We start from the raw sequence: 22,560 nt of genomic DNA, 5'->3' as shown, positions 1-22,560 counted from the left end.
TGGTTCAGTACGTGCAAACCAGTTCGCCGACCCTGGAGGGCGCTGCAGGGCGTTCGGCTATCAAGGAAACCGCAGGGTACCGTTCACAGCTCTTTTCATAAACAGGTTTTCAACAAAGTGCAGTCATTCAACAAATATTGAATGCCTAGCTCTTGCCAACCTCTGTTCTAGGTGCTGAAGGTGGTAGAGTAGGAAGAAGAGGAAAGGAAAGGCAATCTCATATTAAGGAGAGAATCTTTAGGACTAATCTTATGTTAATCAGAGCATTAAACCACTCAGGACTCACTCCTTACCCATCAGCATTGTTTGATTCAGTATGCATTCTACAATATGAGAAAATTTATTGGGTCAACCAGAGTATTAGGGCTACGGGACAGCTAGACCCCCTAGGTCATATCGTTGAACCCCAAAGGAGATGAGACCATCTCTTGGCCCTGGAAAATCAAACGAGGTCCACGTTCTCCTGGAGGGGGTCCCTGGAGTGGTCCTTGCTTAGGAAAGGGTAGTACTTTGGAAGCTCAAGGGTTCCAGTTGCAACTTGACTGCTGCTTCTGCCCACCTTATTCAGATACAGAGCATCCCTTTTGCCCTAGTGACAGGTCCACCCGTGGTACAACTCAGCAAAACCATCTTCCTCAAGTCTGCAAGTACCAACAAGCTTCCAAGTGGCACAGGTGGTTTTTCTTGTCTTTGAGTCAACGTGGCAGAGACTTCAAGAGTCCATGAGGTAATTCTTTTTCTTTTCTTTCTTTCTTTATGGCTCTGCTGGGTCTTTATTCCTGCACTTGGACTTTCTCTAGTTGTGGGAAGCGGGGGCTACTCTTTGTTATGGTGCTTGGGCGTCTCATTGAGGTGACTTCTGTTGCTCAGTGGTTGTAGCACACAGGCTTAGTTCCTCCATGCCACGTGGGATCTTCCCAAACCAGGGACTGAACCCGTGTCCCCTACATTGGCAGGCGGTTTCTTAACCACGGGACCATCAGGGTGGTCCCTCCTCTATGAGGTGATTCTGCTTTACCTTTTGTGGTAGTCCACAGTAGAGTGCCCTGCATCCACAGTGGTTCCTCAGCATGGTGGGGCACACACCCCTTTCCTTCCATGTTCGCCTTAGAGCTGTGAAGCCCAGAGTTAAGACCTTAGTGAGATCCTAGCCACTGTTGTGGACATGTGAAGGTTTTATATCTGCGTCTTGGCTGTGAATGGTCTTGAATGTTCCTGACCTGGCTTCTCAGCAGTGCCTGTCTTGTGTCTTGAGTTCATTGAGTTCATTTGTAGCATTAAAATACTGATCAGTCTAATAAAGTGGAATCGATTTGCAAACCTCGTCAAAGGGCACATGTCTGCATTCTTGTCGTGCTCTCTTCCTCCTCCTTGGTCCAGAGCGACCAAAAGGGGTTTACTGTCACAGATGCCTGGATCTGTGACATATGGATGTTATTACAGGACAGGGGACAGGGTCCTTTGGAGCTATAGATCTCAAATCCTGATCTCTCAGCCCCACCCTGAGACATTTCCAAAGGTTCTGCTCACGTTGACCCATCTGCTTTCTTTCTTTCAATCAGTGCAGCCCCCCTGACAGTGAGTGGAACATAAAGACATCACTCAAGTGGTTCTCAGGGCACATTGGGAAAAAATCAGGCAGATGTGGGTGCTGCTGAATGCCCTTTCAATGGAGACAAATGCCAGCTGTCAGCAATGAGGGGGATTATGATTCTTTAGTGGACATAAGAAAGTACTTCGTTTTGCAGGAGTGCTTTCTGCCTGTAATGGAGATGGCAGCTCAGAGCTGATCCACTAATACAGATACACGAGATTGCCTGCATTATTAAAAAATGTGCATTACATAATACATAGTTTTGGACTACAGTCTGCATTAGAAATGCACTTTCTTTGCAAGATGCATTTTAATCAACAAACGAACATTTAACAAAGCACCGCATTTAGAGCCCCAGTCATGTATAGTTACAGGTACGTTTCTGGCGTTCATTTGACACGGGCTCCGAGAGCAGGAGGACCACACTAAAATACTGTTCCATCTCGCACTTAGTGCCGAGGCCAAGCAAATGGCTCCGTGCAGAAAACGCTCTTTAAAATGCATTACGTGTATGACTTTAAAAGTGCTTGCTGCAGGATGAATTTCAAAAAGGAGCAAGTGGTGATGAACGACCTCGGGTTGTTACCAGGCTAAGGAGCGAGGGGCTGTCTGTCTGTGGTAAATAAAGTGTGGATGTATGTCACCTGCGGGGCTCGGCCGGAGGGTGGCCCCTGAGCCCATGGGATAGGGAAGTGCAGTTCCCAGTTCATTCTGAAGAGTATTGTCTCCAGCCCTTTACAGGATCATCCTGGGGAAGAGGCACTAAGATGTCTTTTATGTGGCTTGGGAGGGTAGAATTAGAACCTACGGAACATAGTTCCAGCAGGCTATGTCAGCTCAGCCCAAGGAAGAGTATTCAAACAATTAGGACTGTGAAATGCAACGGCTGTCAGGAGGTGGTTGGCTCTTTGTCAGGAGCAGCATTAAATCAAAAGACAGAGGACCACATATTGGAGATGTTTTCCCCAGGACTCCTGAGCCGGGTGGATTAGAACCCCACGCTCACTGAGTTCTTTTCAAGTCAGAATCTGATTTCATGAAAGGGGTCTGGAGGCCCTGGGAGAGGAGCTGAGGGCTCTATCAATGGACGTGTTCTTCCAACTCGGCTTCTATTTCAGAGGCATATGAAAGTGCAGGTGGCTCAATGGCAGGAAGGAATGTCTGGGTGGCAGTTTTAGGACGCAAGCAAACAGGTGTTAACTGGGAAGCCTCAGCCAGTGGTGGGTGGGCCTTTTGTAACCAAGGTGGGACTCTGTGGCTCTCTGCTCCACAACTCACTGGCAGAGAAATTAGCCGTCTGTCTATTCATTATATTGGGCCTCTTTGCCTCCCTGCCCTGAGCTGTCTCAGAAATTAAAAATGAAATTAGCTGTATAGCAATTGCACATTGAGTCACTTCTATGACCAGGACAGTCTTCCAGGCCTGTGGGGAGATGGAGGTGATTGAGAGGGGACCAAGCCCTGCCATTTGACAACATGCACGTCAGTGGGAAATGCCCCCAATTATTAGAGAGTGGATTGCCAACAGGTGGCAAATCCTCAATCCTTCCCAGATGGGCAAACCAGGGAGGGAAGCCAGCGGGCAGTGGTTATGTCAGGGAGTGTCCATCTGGTGGGTTTCTGCAGGAGGTGGGGTCTTCCCTCGTCTGACTTTGAGGCTTTCTTTTCTTTTCTTTTGTTTGGAGCCCATTAGAAGGCTTTCAACCCACGTGCCTACTGTGTGCAAAGCCCTGCTCTGGTACCTCTGGGGAGACAGATGACTCACAGGAATTCTCAGAAGGCTTGCTGGGGCATTGTCACAGGTCCCCTCAACACCAGTACATTTTCCAAGATGAGACGGAAGATAAAAGATCGGTTCTGCTCCTCCAGGCAAGTGGGTACAATCACTCTTGAACATATTTTTTGGACAATCATTCGAAAAGGTTATTTTTGAAGATGGAGAGCTTTTCAAACTTTCCTTTGGGTAGAAATGAATTCAGGGAGTTTGAAGTGCTACTCGCCCCTGACTGTGGCAATCAGCCAGAAGGCTCAACCCCTCCAGCCCTGGGAATTTGGCGTCAGCCCTCCTGCCTGCCCCCTACAGAGGTCTGGGTTTGTCTCGCTTCTCTGGGCACCATGTAACTTACTCAAGCAGTACCGGCATTGATTGGCTCTCACCAGTAGAAAGGGCCACAGGGCCAGGCCCCTGATTTTGTGATTTTGGGAGCACTCCCATCCAGAGCAGAAGCAGACAACAGGAGGAAGTCATCATCTTTTTGACCTGGCTGGCTTCTGTTGTTGGGATTGCGATTCTCTATTGTGTGTCCCCGTGCAGCGCTGCTGGTGTTGTCCTCTCACGAGTGGCCTTCGTTCGCCTTAGCTTTGTGCTCTCTCGAGGTTCTCCCACCAACCCTGCATCCACCCGCCTGCCCACCTGCTCCTGTCATGGGCGGAGCAATTTCTAGGCTACTGATCGAACAGAAAGTGTCTGGAAGGCCCTTCCCCCAGGCAGGGTGTAAGCTTGGGTGGCCAGGGCCTCCTGAGGCGGGACGCCTCCCTTTCTCTGTCTTGACTCTGGCTCTTAGCTTTCGTGTGGTGTGGTCCCAGGTTCACATTGGACTCTGGCTCTCTGCCTACTCTGTCCTGGAGAAATGAGGACTGGGCTCGGTCACCTGCCCTGCCCCAGCCTGCCTGGTGCTTTTCCATGGCCAGCGCTGCCCACGGCCCAGGTGATGTAGTGTGAGCTGCACCCTTTGCCCTCCGTGGCAGCCCCTCGTGGGGATGGTGGGCGGTGGGTGAAAGCGCTACTGATGGCAGAGGACGCTCAGCCGTCAGGAGTGTCCTCGGCACGCCGCTTTGCTTTTGTTCAGCTCACCCTGACTCCCACCTTGTCCCCTGGCCACTGGCATTAACAGAGAGCCTCCACGTTGTTTTTCTCTGCTCTGCTGAGGGTCTGACTCACCTCTCCAGGCTTGGTCCTGGCTGGGGGCGGGGTGAGGCAGTGGCGCGCCAGAGGGAGGGAGAGAGTCTGCTGGTGTCATGGTTCAGGCTGGCGCTCGGAGCCATCATTTGAGCCCAAGCTCTTCAAGATGTGATTAGACCAATTTTACACGCCTAGTCACTGAGGCTTGGGTAGATTGGGACTGTTTCTATATGGGCAAAGTGAAGTGGAGAATTGAGGCAATTATCTTCAGGCAAATGACGCTGGGCTCTGTAATCAGTCCGTTCTGATAACTAGGGAATCAGCCTCATTCATGGTGGTGGTGCTTGAGTTGAGGAGGATTCTAAGGTATTTGTTTGTTATTTGCACTTGGCTTTGTTTTTCCCCAAGGCAGTCAGGGGAGGGCCATCCTACTGACACAGATGCGAGTGTCTGTAGGCTGTGGGACCTGTCAGCCAGGCAGGGGTGGCAGGTGCTCTGGACCTGCCACCCCTATGAGCCACCCTATGAGCAGGTCCCCGGCCTGCTGGGGTCCGCCCTCTGCTTCCTGCTTCTGGTGGATACCTGCCTCCCCTTCTTCCCTTGTGCCTGCTCGTCCTGAGATGTTGGGCCAGAGGATGGACAAGGTCACTTCCAGGGCCAGGATTATACAGGTCTCAGCAGGCCCACAGTTAGACACGAACTGCTGGGGTTAATGAAAATGTCCCAGAACTGGAAGAATGAGAGAGCAGGTCTTCTTAGATCAGAAGTGAAAGCTCACTCTTGACTGGTGATGACTTCTGGGCCCTCTCACTTCCATCTGTTTTTTGTTTTGGGGTTTTTTTTTTTTTTGAGGGGGAAGCCTAAAATCATTGTAAATTGGGAGGTTTTCCCTTTGCTGGTCTAGAAATTTCTTCCTGAAAGAGCTGACATTTCCCTCCCAGCTCTTCACTGGTGAGAGAAGGAAAAACAAGACTTGTTTTCCAAATGGCTGAGTTTGATTGGTTTGTGGCAAGTGAGGACTTGGAGAATTCCTAATTACTTTCTGGAACAATCTGTGCAGCTGGGAAGTTGAGGGCTGCGTGGGGCCTGCTGGATGCCAGGCAGGTGGGCCAGGGCCCCTGACTAAAGAACTTGGAAAATTCTCTGGCGCCCGGTGCCAGCACCTCTGCCACCCCATCCTCACACTCACAGAGAACAAGATGAATCTAATGAATTTCAAATTGTGATTTGGACAGCCTAGGAATGAGGAGGTAGGGCTTGAGATGACCCTAGGGAAACACACAGGAATTCAAAAGGGTTTTTTTTAGATTGCCAAGAAATCTTCATCTTTGTCACTTTGAAATTTTCTGGTATTGCTTGGTTTGGTTTAGTCGCTAAGTCGTGTCCGACTCTTGCGACCTCATGGACCGTGTAGCCTGCCAGGCTCCTCTGTCCATGGATTCTCCAGGCAAGAATACTTAGAAACTCTAAAATGTCCTGTTCCAAATTGAGACAAGAAGGTTTTGAAAACTATCACTCTGTCTTCAGACTACGGGGACAGTAGTGGGGCCCGTGTATTTTTCTATTGGTAACGAATTTGATTCTGCTGTATTAAGTTGTGGTGTCTTTTCCCAGTGTTTTAGTTGGTTTATAGCCTTAACAATCATCATTTCATACTATAGTTCAGGATCTTCTGGGACAAGAATCTTCTGTGTGCTCTCAGAATCCTCTGATTGTTTTGCCCATTTATTTCTCTATAGAATTCAAGAATCATTCTTACCAAATTCTGTAATGACCTTGGTGATGCCTTGACTGGATTTTGAGTCAATCTATAAATTAAGTTGGGAAATAGCGTTGTTAAGCCTTCAGCCAGAAGTTTGGTCTCTTCTTCGTTTGAGTTTCTATTTCATACATTAAGGATTTGTGTTTTCTTTATATAATTCTAATATATCCTTTGTGGAGTTTGATATATGAATATGTATCAAGTATTTCCCAAGCATTTGATATGTTTGTTGCTATTGTGAGCAGAATCTGCTTTATCATTATATTCAGGCTGTTGATTATTGTTTATAGAAATGGTATTGATTTTTGTGCATCTTTCTCTTGTTTTGCTCCCTTTACAATTGCTTGGTTTATGAGGCATCCAGGAGCTGCTCCAGCAAACGCTGAGAGGTGGATGTGGGAAGGTTTGTAGAAGAGAATCCCGTACATAGGAGAGAGTCCTGCTAAGTCACTGGTTGCCAGATGCCAACGCACAGTGGAGTGAGAGAAATCAAGATGATGTCGTGGGGTTTCCGTCAGGTTAAGCGTATTCCGGGAAGGGGCTGTCCTTGAGATGGAGGCTGCAGAAGCTTCCTACCTTTCGGTATTTCAGTGTCATTTCTTTTTGGGTGACAATTGATAGCAACTTGGGGCTTTTTGTTGGAAGATATTAGAGGACTTTTTAGAAGTTTATTTAAAATTTGGTTTTTATTTAGTTTTTTAAATGACAGCATATTAAAAAAAAAAACCTCGTTGGCAACCTAGGTTGGCATTCCATAGTAATTTGAACATTTTAGCGTTTTCTGAAATGTCAAAATCAGGAACTTCCAACTCATGTTCTTTTGGACTTCACAGTTCTGTGTTATTTGGTAATTCTGGGCTTTCTTCTTAATTTAAAAATAAATTTTGGTTTATCCTTTTGTCTTCTTCTAGTTAGTCTTGTCATGTAGTTAGATTCATGTTTTTATTTCTTCCTTCCTTTTTTCCTGGCTTCTTTACCCTTCCTTTGTGTGTTGGCATGTTCCTGAGACTATGTGAGAGACAGGAGTCATTGCTCCTTTTCTAGAGGAGATGGGTGCAGTGGGGCATCCTCACTGTGCTTCTTTGTTTAAAGGGATTTTCTCAATGTCTTTTGTCTGAAGCTACTTAGGTGGGTTTTAAAAGGAAACAGGGACTTCCCTGGTGGTCTAGCGGTTAAGACTCTGAGCTTCCAATGCATCCCTGTTCAGGGGATTAAGAGCCCACATGCCGTGTGGCATGACCAAAAGTGTACAAAAATAATAATAAAATAAAAGGAAATAAGATGGTATCCTGTGAGAGGAACTCAACAGAAAGGCTAGGATGAGAGACAAGAAGCTGGATTGGGAACAGCTGGGGCTGGAGATACATCTTGCCTCCTGCTTCATAGCTAACCAGTGGCACTACCTGTCCCATCTTCTGCCTCCACAGTTGCAAAATAAGGTCCTTCTAGGGTCCAAAGAAACCTACCCTCCAGAGTTGTGAAGGTGATGAAATGAGGAAAGGAATTAGCAAGCAAACTGGTATTGAGCTGCTGAAATGATAGCTTAATTGACTGCAGCTCAGTTGGTGGTGGTGGTCAAGGTCAAGAAGCCAAGAAGGCGATTGTGCTTCCCCCAGAGAGGCAAGAAGAACCTAATGTAAAGTTGGGGCAGCCAGTCAAGTTGGGTCTTGTGTCTTAGTGGCCTCTTATGTACTGTATCTTTATCCATTCATCTCTTGAAGGAAACTTAGATTGCTTCCATGTCTTGGCTATTGTAAATAGTGTAACATGTATCTTTCCGAATTGGACTTCTTGTCTTTTCCTGATGTATGGCCAGGAGTGGGATTGCTGGGTCATATGGTGACTCTGTTTTCAGTGTTTTGAGGACACTTCATACTGTTATCCATAAGTGGCTGCATCAATGCACATTCCCACCAGCAGTGCAGTAGGAGGGTTCCCTTTTCTCCACATCCTCTCCGCATTTGTCATTTGTAGACTCTTTGGTGTGAGATGGTACTTCATTGTAGTTTTGTTTTGCATTTTCCTAACAGTGATGTTCAGAGAAGGCAATGGCACCCCACTCCAGTACTCTTGCCTGGAAAATCCCATGGCCGGAGGAGCCTGGTGGGCTGCAGTCCATGGGGTCACGAAGAGTCGGGCATGACTAAGCGATTTCACTTTCACTTTTCACTTTCATGCATTGGAGAAGGAAATGGCAACCCACTCCAGTGTTCTTGCCTGGAGAATCCCAGGGACGGGGGAGCCTGGTGGGCTGCCGTCTATGGGGTCACACAGAGTCGGACACGACTGAAGAGACTTAGCAGCAACAGTGATATTGGGTATCTTTTCATGTGCCTTGAGAGATGAAATCTTAGCTCCTTGGCAGTACAGGTTGGGAGACTTGAGGCTCAGAGGTGGGACCTGCTTGGAATGGCAAAGCCATCTCTTAGATGAGAACTTTTGTGATTCAGGTTTAGTTTATTGTTCATTCCGACAAGTGAGGCATCTTCCCTGAGACGTGGACTGTAAGCTGAGGGCTCGGATGTCAGCCCCTTGATGTCAGATCTACTTTCTGTGAGCATCCAAATGGACAGTTCCCAGCTTCGCATTCTTTTCTTGATCACTGTAGAACTGACATTCTGCCGGCTTTTTGTTAAAGAAAGAGCAGAGCAGGAACTGACCAGAAGTGGTTTGGAAGCTAGAAATAGAACTATACCTGCCCTTAGTAATCAAGCCTGGCAGAGTCCACCCAGCAGCCAGGAAAGGCTTGGGCAAGGTTAAAGTGAAGATAATTTGGTGACACTTATTTCTGCCGGTGGTTCAAAAATTCACCCAACTCCAAAAGCACCTGTTAACTACTTAAAGCTTGTCCCCCAAATATGGAAGTTAGGAACAAGAAAGACAAGTCAGTTTTCTCAAGATGTCTGCTTCATGAAACCTGTGACATAGCAGCAGCTCCTCTCTGGCATTACTTTGAGATATTTAATGTTTAATTACAAGTATAATATATGAACTAGTACATTACATAAGAAGTTTAAAATACTAACTAGAGCTAAAGGCCAAAGTCTGCCTTAATAACCCTCAACTTGTGACTGTCTCCATAACCCACCTCTCGAATGCCCCTGAGGTTACCAACTTCACATACTGGCCAGTTTCCACAGAAAAATTGCTTTAAAAAAAACAATGGAAGTAATGTCTATGCCACTTTGTGGCTTTTCACTTGGCCCTGTATCTTGGAGACCCTTAGCTGGGTCACGGAAGCTGCCTGGCTCTTAGATTGTCAGTCATCATCTCTGTCTGAAGAGAACATGCTGATAGTTCCACCCCACCCCCACCCCCGACCCCATGCACTTGGTCCCTGTTAGAAGACCATCGCCCCTGTCCTTTCAATCTGCTCCTATGTATGTGTTCACAGGGGCTTCTCTAGGGTTGCGACTGCTGAGGTAGATCTAACTGTCTACCTGGGTCACAGGTAGACACGGGGCCTTGGCTCAGCCGCCCTTCAATACAAGGCCACCAGTTTGATCCCCAGCAGCACATGTGACTCCACTCTCCACACCACCCTGTTCTTCTGGCTTGGAAAGCCCAGACCTCCCCAGGGTGGGAGTGAGGGCTTAGGGCTGGGTCTGTGGGGTCGTGACCTGGCCTTCATTATTCTTGTCTCTAATGGATCAAGAAAAAACACTGAATTTCAGTGAAGTTTATTTCAGAGTCTGCCACGAAGACAGAGGGTAGAAAAACCTCAATAAAAGATCTGAGAAGAGAGAGGCCGTGTATTCTGCGGTCAGGGCCACTTTTAGTTCTTCTTGAAGGTAACTGAGCTCCTGTAGAAATAGCACTGTTCACTCCGCTACCACGTGGCAGCTGATAGTTTTGAACCCAGGCGGTAGACCTCTTTTCCTAATCCTGGATCTGGACAGTTTAAGTTCGGAATGGCCGCAATTTAAACAATGCTCTTCGGCCTTTTGAATCTCTGTCCTCCCCCTGCTCCTACCCAGCCACTCATTGCAGGCATAGACAAGTTCGTCATGGAGCACAACTAGGGTGACTGTGTCGCTGTCATCCAAATGGGACATACTTGAGTGTGGAAGGAAGTGCTAATGAGGAGAAGGGTGCTGAGATGACAGGTGACCCCTGGCTTTCCCTTAATAGTATTAATAATGTGGCACTAAAATGCATAAGGGAGGTAATACAATTAATAATACAATTACTTTTAACGATGTTTAAAAGAAGTCATTCCCATCTCAAAGTATTTTTCAAATAGGCTTGTGTGTGATGAGAGAGGGTCTGTGGTTGAGAGCACTTGTGGAGTTGGGTGAACTGCCTGCATGAAGAGTAATGTGCTTGTCTGTTTCTTTCTGAAGTCACTATGGAAACTTGGGGCAAAGAGCAAACTCAGGAGAGAAAAACGGGAGCTTTCCAAGAGGTTCCTTGGGGCTCCTGACCAAGAGCTGAGCCCTGTTGTTGAGGGCTTCCTTCAGCAGCAGCTTTGGTGGGCGGTGGGCTCTGTGCTGGCAGAGCTGTGGAAATGCTCCAAAGCACAGGACGGGGAGCCGAGGAGGCTCAGTCCAGCCAGGTAGCTGCCTATTGTGTGGAATGGCCACTTCTAAGCAGATAACGTAGTCAGAACTTTCTGAGCTCAGTAGCAGCTTAGAAATTAGAGAAGCTTTTGCAGTCTCTTAGAAGTGTCGAGATCATTTGTGCTCAAACTTGTTGCTCTTGTAGCTTCATGATTTTGCCATATTGCCACACTCTAGCCATGGAATGGTTTTCTTTAGGTTCACTTGCTTTCTTTACATAAATGAGTTTGGTTTTAAAGGACAGTTATACCACCATCACTTAGCTCCTGGCTGAGTGTTTCTTAAATACATATATAATATGCCAAGATCATTGCATAGCTCTTAAAACAGATAGCGGTGGTCCTCGTCTCTGGAAATCAGCCCAGACGCTGCCTACATCCAGTCCAGCACCCTCCTTTCCCTGATAGATACTCATGTGGAACCCAGAGGGGTTATGAAGACAGGTGGTCTTCCTGTATCCCTCACCATCAAAGGGGACAGGTTAGATTTGACGCCAGAACCAGGGAAGGCCTCTCCTGGTGGACATGTGGTAAGAAGAGTTCTCCCACACTGCAGCGCCCTGTGGAGTCTCACCGGGACCCAGTGGCTGGGGCGGGTCTGCTTTCAGTGACACTTGCCTTCTCGTAATACATCGACAGACGCAGTTGTCTTGCTCTGCTTTTACCATGACATTTGCTGTCACTTCACATACTTCAGTTCCGTTTGCAGACACAGCCAAGAATGAGGCTTAACAGGGGGCTTCACCCCATGCCCTTGGCCTCAGCAGAGCTGCCTCACAAGCAGCGCCCCGGGCCTGGGAGGGCTGTGGCTGCCCTTCTCACTCAGGGGTTTAGTGGGGGAGCGGGTCTTCCATTGCGCTTTCTGTTTTTGACCGACTGCCAGAAAATGCCAGGAAAGAGAGCCTGTGCCTGAAAGGCCGTATTCAGACATAGTGAAGTTCAAAAGCAAGCAGTCTATGCATGATAAAGGCGAAGTGCTGTACATGAGCAGCACGTGGTCAACCCAGATCAACTCGCGTGACATCTTCACTGCCTCCATGAGAAGGTGGGCAGGGGAACAGGGGGTCCAGTTGATCAGGTTACCGCCTGTGCTTTCTTGGGTCAGCTGGAGGGTTACAAGGCTCATTGTGGTATTTTTAAACACTGAATTTAAAAGGTATGCGCCAGTGGAATGGGACATCTGACACCAATCCAGGGCACGCGAGGAGGGGACCCGATGTTCCGTCACCTGCCAGGCCTCACTCCCTTCTCTGCCAGAGAGTACCAGCACACACTAGGCCCTCAGCAAACTTCTGTTGAATACTTTTTTGACGTGTATATTTTTAAACTTGTTATGGAAGTTTCCAAGCGCCCCGAGGCAGAGAGGGGGCCAGGGCCCCAGCACGTCTGCATGGCCATCAGCCCCACTGCCCTGCTTCCCTCGATTGCCTCTACCTTTTCTCTGAGTGGACTTTAAAGGATCTCAATTCCAGAAATCATCTCATTTCACCCCTACTCTTTTTGAGTTCTTTTGGGGGCTGTTGAGGCCACCCTCTTCCTCCATTCCCCGGGGGTGAGCATGTCAGGTCATGAACCTGCTTTCCCTTCTTCTTCCCCACAAGATGTGTAACCACGGCACAGACCGAGGGGACCTGGCCTGAGGAGCAGACCTCACTCCTGCGAGCCCGAGTCTCCCAAAGCCACCACCCAACATCTGAGTTCCCTCTTAAAGGCCCCCAGTTGCTCACTGGAAATGTCCTCTGTTTCGCCAGCGAAGTGGACGCATTTCCAGTGAGCAGGCAGGTTGCAGCTGTGGTCTTTCCAAAAGAATGCACACATGGAGCCTACGGGGCCCAAATCAGCGTGATGTCAGTTGTCACCGTCCGTGTGGAAAGATTTTGCCCCCGCCAGCTGCCGGGCCCCCTTGTGCTCTATTAATCCCAGGGCCATGGGGCCCATCGGGGTCGGCAGCCAGGCAGAGGGACAGCTGTGGTGGATACCGCACCACACTCCAGGCATGTGCTCTGTGTCCCGGGCACACAGATGGCGCAGAGGCCCCCAGCCTGCGCCTGTCTTCTCCTTGTAGGGTCGGGAATGGGCTGGGCTGACAATACCCTTGACACAGGAGCCAAGTTAAGAGCTGTGAGATGGGGTGGAGGGCTTGGCCACCGCGTTCCAGGTCAGCTGACGTTTATTGGAAGCGGTGGCATGTGCCGGCCAGTGAGGCCCTGTATTCCAACAGCTGGGGGCACTGGGCTTTTATGTGCCAAGGCTGCACAGATATTTTTAATGTCCCAGGACACACGGAAGCCCAGTCATGGCAGGGTAGAGGGGCAGCAGGGTTTGGAGGCCGCCGCCTCACCATGGCCAGATATGGTCAGGAGAGCAGGGCAGGATTAGGTCTGGGAAGCAGCCCAGCATGTGAAGAGGTAGCGAGAAGGTCATGTGAGTGAGCTAAACGTCCTGGCAAGCGGAGGAGGGGCAGGTGAGGACTCTGAGCGGGTGCTGGGGACAGGGTACGGCCCACAAGGGACAGGTCTGGAGGTGGGAGGTCAGCAGGACCCATCCCCCAGCTCAGAGGGGAGTGGGGATACAGCTTTGGTTCAGGCCCTGGTTTTGGCTGTAGAACAGACCTGAGCACCTGCCTCAGCGCCCCACCAGTGCCCCCTGGGCAGCTGTTCCTCTGCCTAGGACCTTTCTCCCTTCCCGCACAGGCCCCGAAGTGCCACCGCTGTTATTAACAGCAGAAATTCATCTGTGGATGCCCACCACCCCAGAGGGGAGCTGGACGCTGCCCCCAGGCCTGAACCCACCCAGGATGTGTTTCATCCGCACAGATTTTTTTAAAGTCTGACTTCTGTTCGTCGCGAACGTTTCGATCATAGGAGATTTTCCCAAAAGCTTTGGAGATTTGACTTTTCTGGGCCTAAGGGAGCCTTTGGGTGTCTGGGGCCCACTGTCCACAGGCCCTGAAGCTGAGGGGCGGCCGCCCCCTGTCGGTGAGCCACAGACCCGCCACCACCTGGCCCCATCAGTCAAGGCTGAGCAGGCCTGGCCTCTGTAGGCATCTGCACTTGCCTCCTGCAGTAAAGTGGAGCTATTATTATCTCGGGAGGAATGAGGGCCATCAGAATTAGCCTCTGAGCGGCTGCCCAGGGCCTCCTTGACTTTGCCTTGACATTGGGCCAGGAGACCTGGGCTCATGGACCTGCCTGGAGTGGCCTGGCCTGGCGAGGAGGCAGTGGAAGAAGGGGGCAGTGAGCCCTCCCTGGGCCTTTGCTGAGCCCATGGGGCCAGCAAGGTGGCCTGGTTTTCTCCAGTGGCCGCTTAGCAGTCTGAACAGACTCCACAGGGCCAGGGTAGTGACCACAGCTACACCAACATCTGTGCAGCTCTGGGCCTCTCAGCTGTGGTTAGGAAGGCACCAAGGAGGCTGGGGCAAGGCTGAAGTCTGGGTGTGGCTCAAGGCACAGGGGAGGGAGAGGAGGAGGGCGCTGTGCTGGAGGGGGTCTCTTGGGGCCTTCAGGGCCTTGGCTGTGGGCAGCTCTCGAGTAATTCCTATTCCTGTGCAGAATTTACTCCTGGTCCTCTGTGGTTCCGACTTCACTATTGCTTGTCCAGGCCCCTGGGAAGAGCCACGGCAGCTGTGACTACTGCTAGGCCTTCAGGGACACCTTCCTGGGGGATTGGGAGGTCCTCTTTCCTTGAGGAGCTTGGCCTAGGGAAGCTCTCCTCCTGCCTTGTTTGTTCCCCTCTGATGAGTCTTTTCTCTGGTGGCTCAGCGGGTATAAGAATCTGCCTGCAATGCAGAAGACACGGGTTCAATCCCTGAGTCGGGAAGATCCCCTGGAGGAGGAAATGGCTACCCACTCCAGTATTCTTGCCTGAAAAATCCCATGGACAGAGGAGCCTGGGGGGCTCCAGTCCATGGGTGTCCCAGAGTCGGACACAAGTGAGCACACGCAACGAGCGGGGCCTTCTCCGTCCCAGGAGAATACGTTCATTCGTTCAATCTTCACAGTAGTCTCAGAGGGAAGCTGAGGCACAGAGAGGTCAAATAACTTTCCTGAGGCCACACAGGAGGAAAGTGGGAGAGCCCAGATTTGAACTCAGGTGGTGGGTCAGGCTGGAGCTGGGGTGGCTTCCAGAAGCCAGTGTCTGGGAGGCTTTCCCTCTGAGACCTTCTGTGGACTGTGTAGTAGAGGGTCTCTGCTGCTTCTGGGCCCTTCCTCAGCTCTTGGGGCTCAGTCTGTCCTGAGCTGGTTCCTTGGGGCCTGGAGCCCACATGGTGGGGAGGGTACCCCGCTGGCCTTACGGACACCAGCAGTGCCTCCCCTCCTCTGGCCCCCTTTGAGGAGGCCGCTCATCCTCATCTTCCAAACAGGGTGATACAGATTTTCCCGGGTTTTCTGACCAGTGAGGAAAGTGATCCTAGAGAGAGATCAGTACGAGCACCACCTCTAGTCCCAATGGGAACAGCAGGTACCTGGGGGTTAGCTGGGTGGGGGGCGGGGTGGGTGGGTGCCTGGTGCAGTGTGTCCATTATGATGGGGGCTCCTGGACACCCCCATGATCTCGCTGGAGCCCCACCCATAGTACTGATCTCTGGGTGATTGACCTTGCCAGGGTTACAGCCTTGGCACAAAGTGCCCCAGGCCTAACAGGTGGTGCCTCTTTCTTAGGAGACTCTCCAAGGTAGGTTCCTAGGCCCACCCACACTCTCCCACCCTGGACACTTCTTGGACCTGCTCTGGACCTGTGGCCCTGTGGTCTCAGGTAGGTGACGTGACCCATGTGGGTTTCCTTGTCTGCATGATGGTTGGGTGACGACGCATCATGGGTTCCACCAGCTTTTTCCCTCCCATTGTGAAGGAGGCCACGCCATACAGCTCCCCACCCCACCCCTGCTCTATAGCATCAGCAGGGCCTCACGACTCTGACTCCTTTCTCTGGCCAAGTAGAAGGATAAGGCCCGCAGGAGTTAACTTCACACAGGTGATCTGTCTGAGATCATGTTGGAGGCCTGGGAGAGCTCCACTTGGCCCATTTCATTACAGCCTGCTCGCGTTCACCTGAGAAAGGGGCCCGTTTTCAAAATCATGGCTACTTCTCTAAATCAGCAGACAGCAGCCTGAAGATCACCCGTAAATGTCTGCTGCACTGAGGGCTGTTTTGGCTAATGGAAAAAGGACACCAAGTTGAAGATCCATCCAGGTGTGACCTTGGGGGCTGTGGGCATGTTGTGGTGTGTGAGGGGGTTGCTTATCGTGTTAACCTTTTGCCCCCTTATCTCTCTCTCCCCCAAGCCTTTCTGCTTTCAGTGTCCTTGGAGCCATCAGCAGCTGTGTCCCCCACAAAGCCCTGACACTACTCTGTGTGGTACTACTGAGCCTCCTTAATGTCCCTCCTTGCTGTGAAATCTTAGTGCTTCAGCCTCTTCTTGATGGGTATCTCACCTTGCCCTTGAAGGAGAGCTTTGCTCAGAAAATAGAGTCCTGGGAGGTAAGGTGTGGTCTTCACCCTCCAATAGAACCCACCTATACTTAAGGGTCTCCATGTTGCAGGGTCTGCAGATATCAGTTAGACTGGGGTCCTGTCTGGGCCAGCAATGGGCCTCTTAGAAATACCTTATCACAGCTGACCTTAGGTTCACGACTGGGCTTCTCTAAGAGGCCTGATTAATTCATGGTGCCCCGTCACCCATAGCCACCCCGAGACACGAGGATTTACTGTACCAGTTTATTGCCAAGCTGTATTAGTTGATAAGCAGGAAACTCCAGACCATCTGTTTAAAAATAAAAAGTTAACAGCGGCACAGCCCTAGAGCTCACACTTTGTACTGCTGCATAGTAAACGAGCCCACTGGGTGCAGTGACCTCGGCTGAGGTGGCCACGGGCTTGTCCTCCACCCCTCTCACCCGGGGCGCCAGATTTGTGGAGGACAGAGCACCACCACACACCCCCTGCCACCCTGCCACAGCCAGCATCACTCGTCCTGGCTGCTCCCAGGCCCCTCGTCCAGGTCTGGCTGCGTTTGAGGGTTTCTAACTCTTCTTTAGACCCCAGAGACTGTTCCCAGCAGGATGTCCATCCCATCAGCTCAGAGTCCTCATGGTCAGTCTCATGGACCTGTCACGGAGGCCAGCCTGCAGGGCAGGACACAGGAGCACAGGCCGAAGAGGGCTTCCTGTGACTGCTAAGGACAAGCCTTTTGCTTGGCGCCTGGGTGAGCTGCCAGCCCCGTTTTCATTTGCAGCTTTTGTTGGATTCTGGGCAGGGTCTCTGTCCATCGCCATGGCACTGGGTGGTAGGGTGGGGGTTGGGCATGGCCATGGCCCTCTCTCTGGGGCCCCCTGTGCAGGACGACATTGTTAACACCACCCGTCATTCAGACCAAGGCAGTGCCAGAACCTTCGCAGAAAAGCCTTTGGAAGTGAAATGTTGAGGCCACGGCAGAGCCACGGTCAAGTTCTTCTGCTTCCCATGGTGCCCTGAGCCTGCTGCCAAGCCCACGTTCAAAGGCTGTTTCTTCAAAGTTAATGGTGCCGCCTTTGAGCTGGGAAGGGAAGCGGGCAGTTGGGAGGCCCGTTTCCATGTGCATGTTTGAAGGGGTGGTAGGGGTTCTTTGGTTTATGATGGTGTGAAAACTTGGGCTGGGGAGAGGGGTCCATGTCCACCTGGGCACTACCTGGCCCCACGTGGGCAGGGCTGGGAAGGGGCGTCAGGCACCGCCTTGTGGAAAGTGACCATGAAGGACCCTTCCGGAGGGCCCCCCCCAATCCTGTTGTGCTTGGTTCAGAGGGTTGGGCGGAGGCTTTCCTGAAGGGTCTGAGAGAGCAGCACCCACAGGCTGTGTACTCAGGAGCTAGGACGTGGGGGGTTGGATGAGGGGAAGGCCAGCCCGGCCTGGCCGCGTGTCTGCCTGCTTCCCTGATGGAGGCCCGACCTGGTCAACTGCCCTGTGGCGGCCAGTGAGCATCAAGATGAAAACCCAGGAGCGCAGGCCCCTGACCCCAGCCTTGGCCTTGAGCACCCACAGCTCCCTATTCTCCTCACATTCTTTAGCCTGCAGCTGTCGGCCGGTCTGCACCTGCCTGTGCACCCGCTTTTGGGGTCTTTCTCCCTCACCCCAACTGGACCCCTGGCCTGGCCAGCCCTCCCCACCCTTGGGAAGCCTCTCTCACCGTCCAGCCCTCCTTGGACATCACATCCCTTTCGTCTGATCTCTCTGGGGAAGCCTATTTGCTGTCCATGGCTTCTAGTTCTTCTGGATGAGCACCCAGGGGATGGCCAGAGCTGCTGTGCCGACTGAATGGCCCTCCAGCTTCTTTCTCCACACGTGGCACTCAGTAGGTGCCTAATAAACCTGTTTAGAATGAGTAGATGGGTCTCTTTCTCTTTATTCGTTGTGCATGGAGCGCAGCTCCACACATGGGAGCCCTGCAAGACCGCGTGCACACAGATCCTGGTCTGCCCTCCCGCAGGCGCTCCTGACTCGTGGAGCCTAACACTACATCCCAGAGCACACTTAGAGCAGAGTAGGCATTGAGGTGATGGTTGGATGAGGGGATGGGTGGGCAGATGAATGGAGGCACAGAACACAGACTCAGACACTTGAGGATGTGCAAGAGGCAGCGAAGTTGAAAAGTGCAGAGTGGCCTCCCAACAGCTGATGGGACGCTCTGGGCAGGGGCGGGAGGTGTGGGGGTGAGCGGTGGCCCAGGATGCAGCGATCTGAGCAGAGGCAGGAGGAGGACACCCTGTTCCCAGTATAGCAGATTAATTCCTCTGAGAAACTGACCGCTCCCCACCCCCCCACCCAATCACAACAGCAATTAGAGTTGATGTACAATTCCTGGGGCCCAGTGCCCATTCACAAACCTTGCTGGGTGTGGCCTGGCTCCACAGGCTGGGAAGGGGAGCTGAGGAGGAACTGTAGGAACAGTGCCAGGCCTCCAGTCACCTCATGTTGGGGGTTTGCCTGGGAGATGGCTGTCCCTCTTCTGCTCCAGCAGTTAATACCAACCAGGCTCAAGTGCCCCCACAGCAGGGTACCAGGCAGAAAGGCACTTGGGTGGACAGGACAGGGAGACCAGGGGTTCTGGGGCAGGTCAAGAGTAAGACTGAAGATAAGCCTCATTAGAAACTGATAAATTCTGCAGAAAAGTGAAGCAGCCTAAAAGAAACAAGAAAACAAGGTATGCAGAAACAAAATGAAAAGAAAACCTATAGACCAAGACAAAATATTTGCAAATGAGGCAACTGACAAGAGCTTAAATTCCAAATATACAGCTCAGGCAACTCAATATCATAAAAACAAAAACCCAATCAAAAAATGGGCAAAAGCCCTAAATCAGCATTTCTTCCAAATGTCTGTATGGAACACTTACTCCATACAGATGGTCAATAGGCACATGAAACGATGCTTCACATGGCTAATTCTGGAGAATGCGAATCAACTACAGTGAAGTAACACCTCCCACGGGTCAAAATGGCCACCATTGAAAAGTCTACAAACAATAAATGCTGGATCGTGTGGAGAAAGGGGAAATGTTCTCCTGTTGGTGGGAATGTAAGTTGGTGCAGCCACTATGGAGAACAGGATGGAAGTTCCTTAGAAAACCAGAAATAGAGCTACCATATGACCCTGAAATCCTACACGTGAGCATATATCCAGAGAAAAACATGATCCAAAAGGATACATGCACCCCAATGTGTGTAGCAGCACTACTTACAATAGCCAAGACATGGGAGTATCCTAAATGACCACCAACAGATGAACAGATAAGGAAGATGTGGTACATGTGTACAGTGGAGTATTAGCCATATAAAGGAATGAAATAATACCATTTACAGCAACATGGATGGACCTAGAGAGATCTTATTAAGTGAAGTCAGGAAAAGACAAATGTTATCACTTATATATGGAATCTAAAAAGAAGTGATACAGATGGGCTTATTTATAAACCGGAAACAGACTCAAAGATGTAGAAAAAAAATTAATGGTTACCAAAGGGGATGGGTAGGGGAAGGGACAAAAGGAGGTTGGGATTAATAAATACACTAGTGGTAAAGAATCCACCTGCAATGCAGGAGCTGTAGGTTCTATCACTGGGTCGAGAAGATCTCCAGGAGAAAGGAATGGCTACCCACTCCAGTATACTTGCCTGGAGAATCCCAGGGACAGGAGCCTGGCGGCCTACAGTCCATGGGGTCGCAAAGAGTTGGACATGACTGAAGTGACTTAGCATGCATGCATGTATAAAATAATCAACGAGGACCCACCGTATAGCACAGGGAACTCTACTCAAAACTATGAAATAACCTATATGGGAAAAGAATCTGAAAAGAAAGGATATATGTATAACTGAATCGCTTGGCTGTACCCTTGAAACTAAAACAACATTGTAAGTCAACTATACTACAATATAATATAAAATGTTTTTTAAAAAGCAAAAAAATGCACTCCAACGTTCACAGCAGCATCATTTACAATAACTAAGACACAGAAGCAACCTAAATGTCCACTGACAGATGAACAGATAAAGACGTGGTACATGTATATAATGGAATATTTTTGAACCATAAAGATGAAATAATGCCATCTGCAGCACCATAGATGGATTGTCATATTAACTGAAGAAAGACAACTATCACATGATATCATATGCGAGATGTAAAAAAAAAGACAGAATTACAGAACAGAAACAAATTCCCAGACATAGAAAAGCATAGAAAACAAACTTAGGGTTACCAAAGGGGATAGTGGGACTGGGGGCAGGGGAGAAATAGGAGTTTGGAATTAACATATACACAGTAGTATACAAAAATAGGTAAACAGCAAGGACTCTAGAGCACAGGGAACTATACTCACTATCTTGTAATAACCTATAAGGGAAAAGAATCTGAAAAGTGTGTAATTGACAATGTAGTGCTCGTTTCAAGTGTACAGCAAAGTCATTCATATATACATGAATTAACAAATTTAAAAAGTTTTTTTAAATATCACAAAAAAACACCCAATCAAAAAATGGGCAGAGGACTTAAATAGTTCTTCCAAATATGGTCTATATAGACCACATTGTCCATACACATAACCAAGAGACACATGAAAAGATGCTCCACTTTGCTAATTATTGGAGAAATGCAAATCAAAGCTACAATGAGGTATCGCTTCACACTGATTAGAATGGCCATCATCAAAAAGCCTACAAATAATAAATGCTGGAGAGTATAGAGAAAAGGGAACCCTCCTACACTGTTGGTGGGAATATAAACTGATGCAGCCGCTATGGAGGACAGTATGGAGGTTCCTTAAAAAACTAGAAGAGCTACAAGGGAAAGGCTACCCACTCCAGTGTTCTTGCCTGGAGAATTCCATGGCGAGAGGAGCCTCCAAAGAGTCAGACACGACTGAGCAACTAACACAACACGCATATGACCCTGCAGTCCCACACCTGAGCGTATATCCAGAGAAAAACATTATCCAAAAGGATACATGCACCCTAATGTTTGTAGCAGTACTACTTACAATAGCTAAGACATGGGAGTATCCTAAATGTCCACTAACAGATGAACAGATAAGGAAGATGTGGTACATGTGTACAGTGGAGTATTAGCCATAAAAAGGAATGAAATAATACCATTTACAGCAAATGGATGGACCTAGAGATGATCATACTAACTGAAGTCAGAAAAAGACAAATGTTTATCACTTACATGTGGAATCTAAAAAGAAATGATACAAATGGACTTATTTACAAACCAGAAACAGACTCAAAGACCTACGCAGGCCTACTCAAAGACCAAACCAAAAAAATTTATGGATACCAAAGGGGATGGGTAGGGGAAGGGACAAAAGGAGGTTGGGATTAATATATATATACTAGAGGGATTGGGGGCAGGAGGAGAAGGGGACGACAGAGGATGAGATGGCTGGATGGCATCACCGACTCGATGGACGTGAGTTTGAGTGAACTCCAGGAGTTCGTGGTGGACAGGGAGGCCTGGCGTGCTGCGATTCATGGGGTTGCAAAGAGTCGAACACGACTGAGCGACTGAACTGAACTGAAGTGGTAAAGAATCCACCTGCAATGCAGGAGCTGTAGGTTTGATCACTGGGTTGAGAAGATCTCCTGAAGGAAGGCATGGCTACCTACTCCAGTGTTCTTGCCTGGAGAATCCCATGGACAGAGGAGCTTGGTGGGCTAGACAGTCCACGGGGTCAAAAAAGTCAGACATGACTGAAGTAACTTAGCATGCAGGCGTATATAAAACAGATAATCAACAAGGACCTATTGTATAGCACAGGGAGCGCTACTCTGAAATAACCTGTATGGGAGAAGAATCTGAAAAAGAATGGATATATGTGTAACTGAATTGCTTTGCTGTACACCTGAAACTAAAACAACATTGTAAATCAGCTATATTGTTGGGGTTTAGTTGCTAAGTCATGTCCAACTCTTCTGCAACCTCAGGAACTGTAAGCCTTTCAGGCTCCTCTCTCCAAGGGCTTTCCCAGGCAAGAATAGTGGAGTGGGTTACCATTTCCTGCTCCAAAATAAACTGAAAGTGAAGGTGTTAGTTGCTCAGTCATGTCTGACTCTTTGCGACCCCATGGACTGTAGCCTGCCAGGCTCCTCTGTCCATGGGATTCTCCAGGCAAGCATACTGAGTGGGTAGCCATGCCCTCCTCCAGAGGATCTTTCTGATCCAGGGATCGAACCCGGGTCTCCTGCACTGTAGGCGGATTCTTTAGCATCTAA

The 22,560-nt window shown here is 49.6% G+C and overlaps 1 long non-coding RNA gene across 6 annotated transcripts in view; it reads left to right on the top strand.

Moving 5' to 3' along the window:
- The window catches only part of LOC113903216, a 31,514-nt gene extending 13,337 nt beyond the window's left edge, over positions 1-18,177 (top strand). For 4 of the 6 annotated variants that reach the window (XR_003514047.1, XR_003514049.1, XR_003514048.1 and 1 more), the window contains 4 exons: positions 594-727; positions 15,180-15,277; positions 15,478-16,009; positions 16,102-18,177. This is a non-coding gene — a long non-coding RNA (uncharacterized LOC113903216). The remainder of the gene's footprint in view (positions 1-593; positions 728-15,179; positions 15,278-15,477; positions 16,010-16,101) is intronic. The other 2 variants (XR_003514050.1, XR_003514051.1) reach the window with 2 other exon arrangements.
- Positions 18,178-22,560: the final 4,383 nt, after the last annotated feature.

This window comes from Bos indicus x Bos taurus, chromosome 13, assembly GCF_003369695.1.
Source record: "Bos indicus x Bos taurus breed Angus x Brahman F1 hybrid chromosome 13, Bos_hybrid_MaternalHap_v2.0, whole genome shotgun sequence".
Taxonomy (NCBI): domain Eukaryota; kingdom Metazoa; phylum Chordata; class Mammalia; order Artiodactyla; family Bovidae; genus Bos; species Bos indicus x Bos taurus.
The sequence above is the reverse complement of the archived record's forward strand: the minus strand, read 5'-3'. Positions and strand labels throughout refer to the sequence as shown.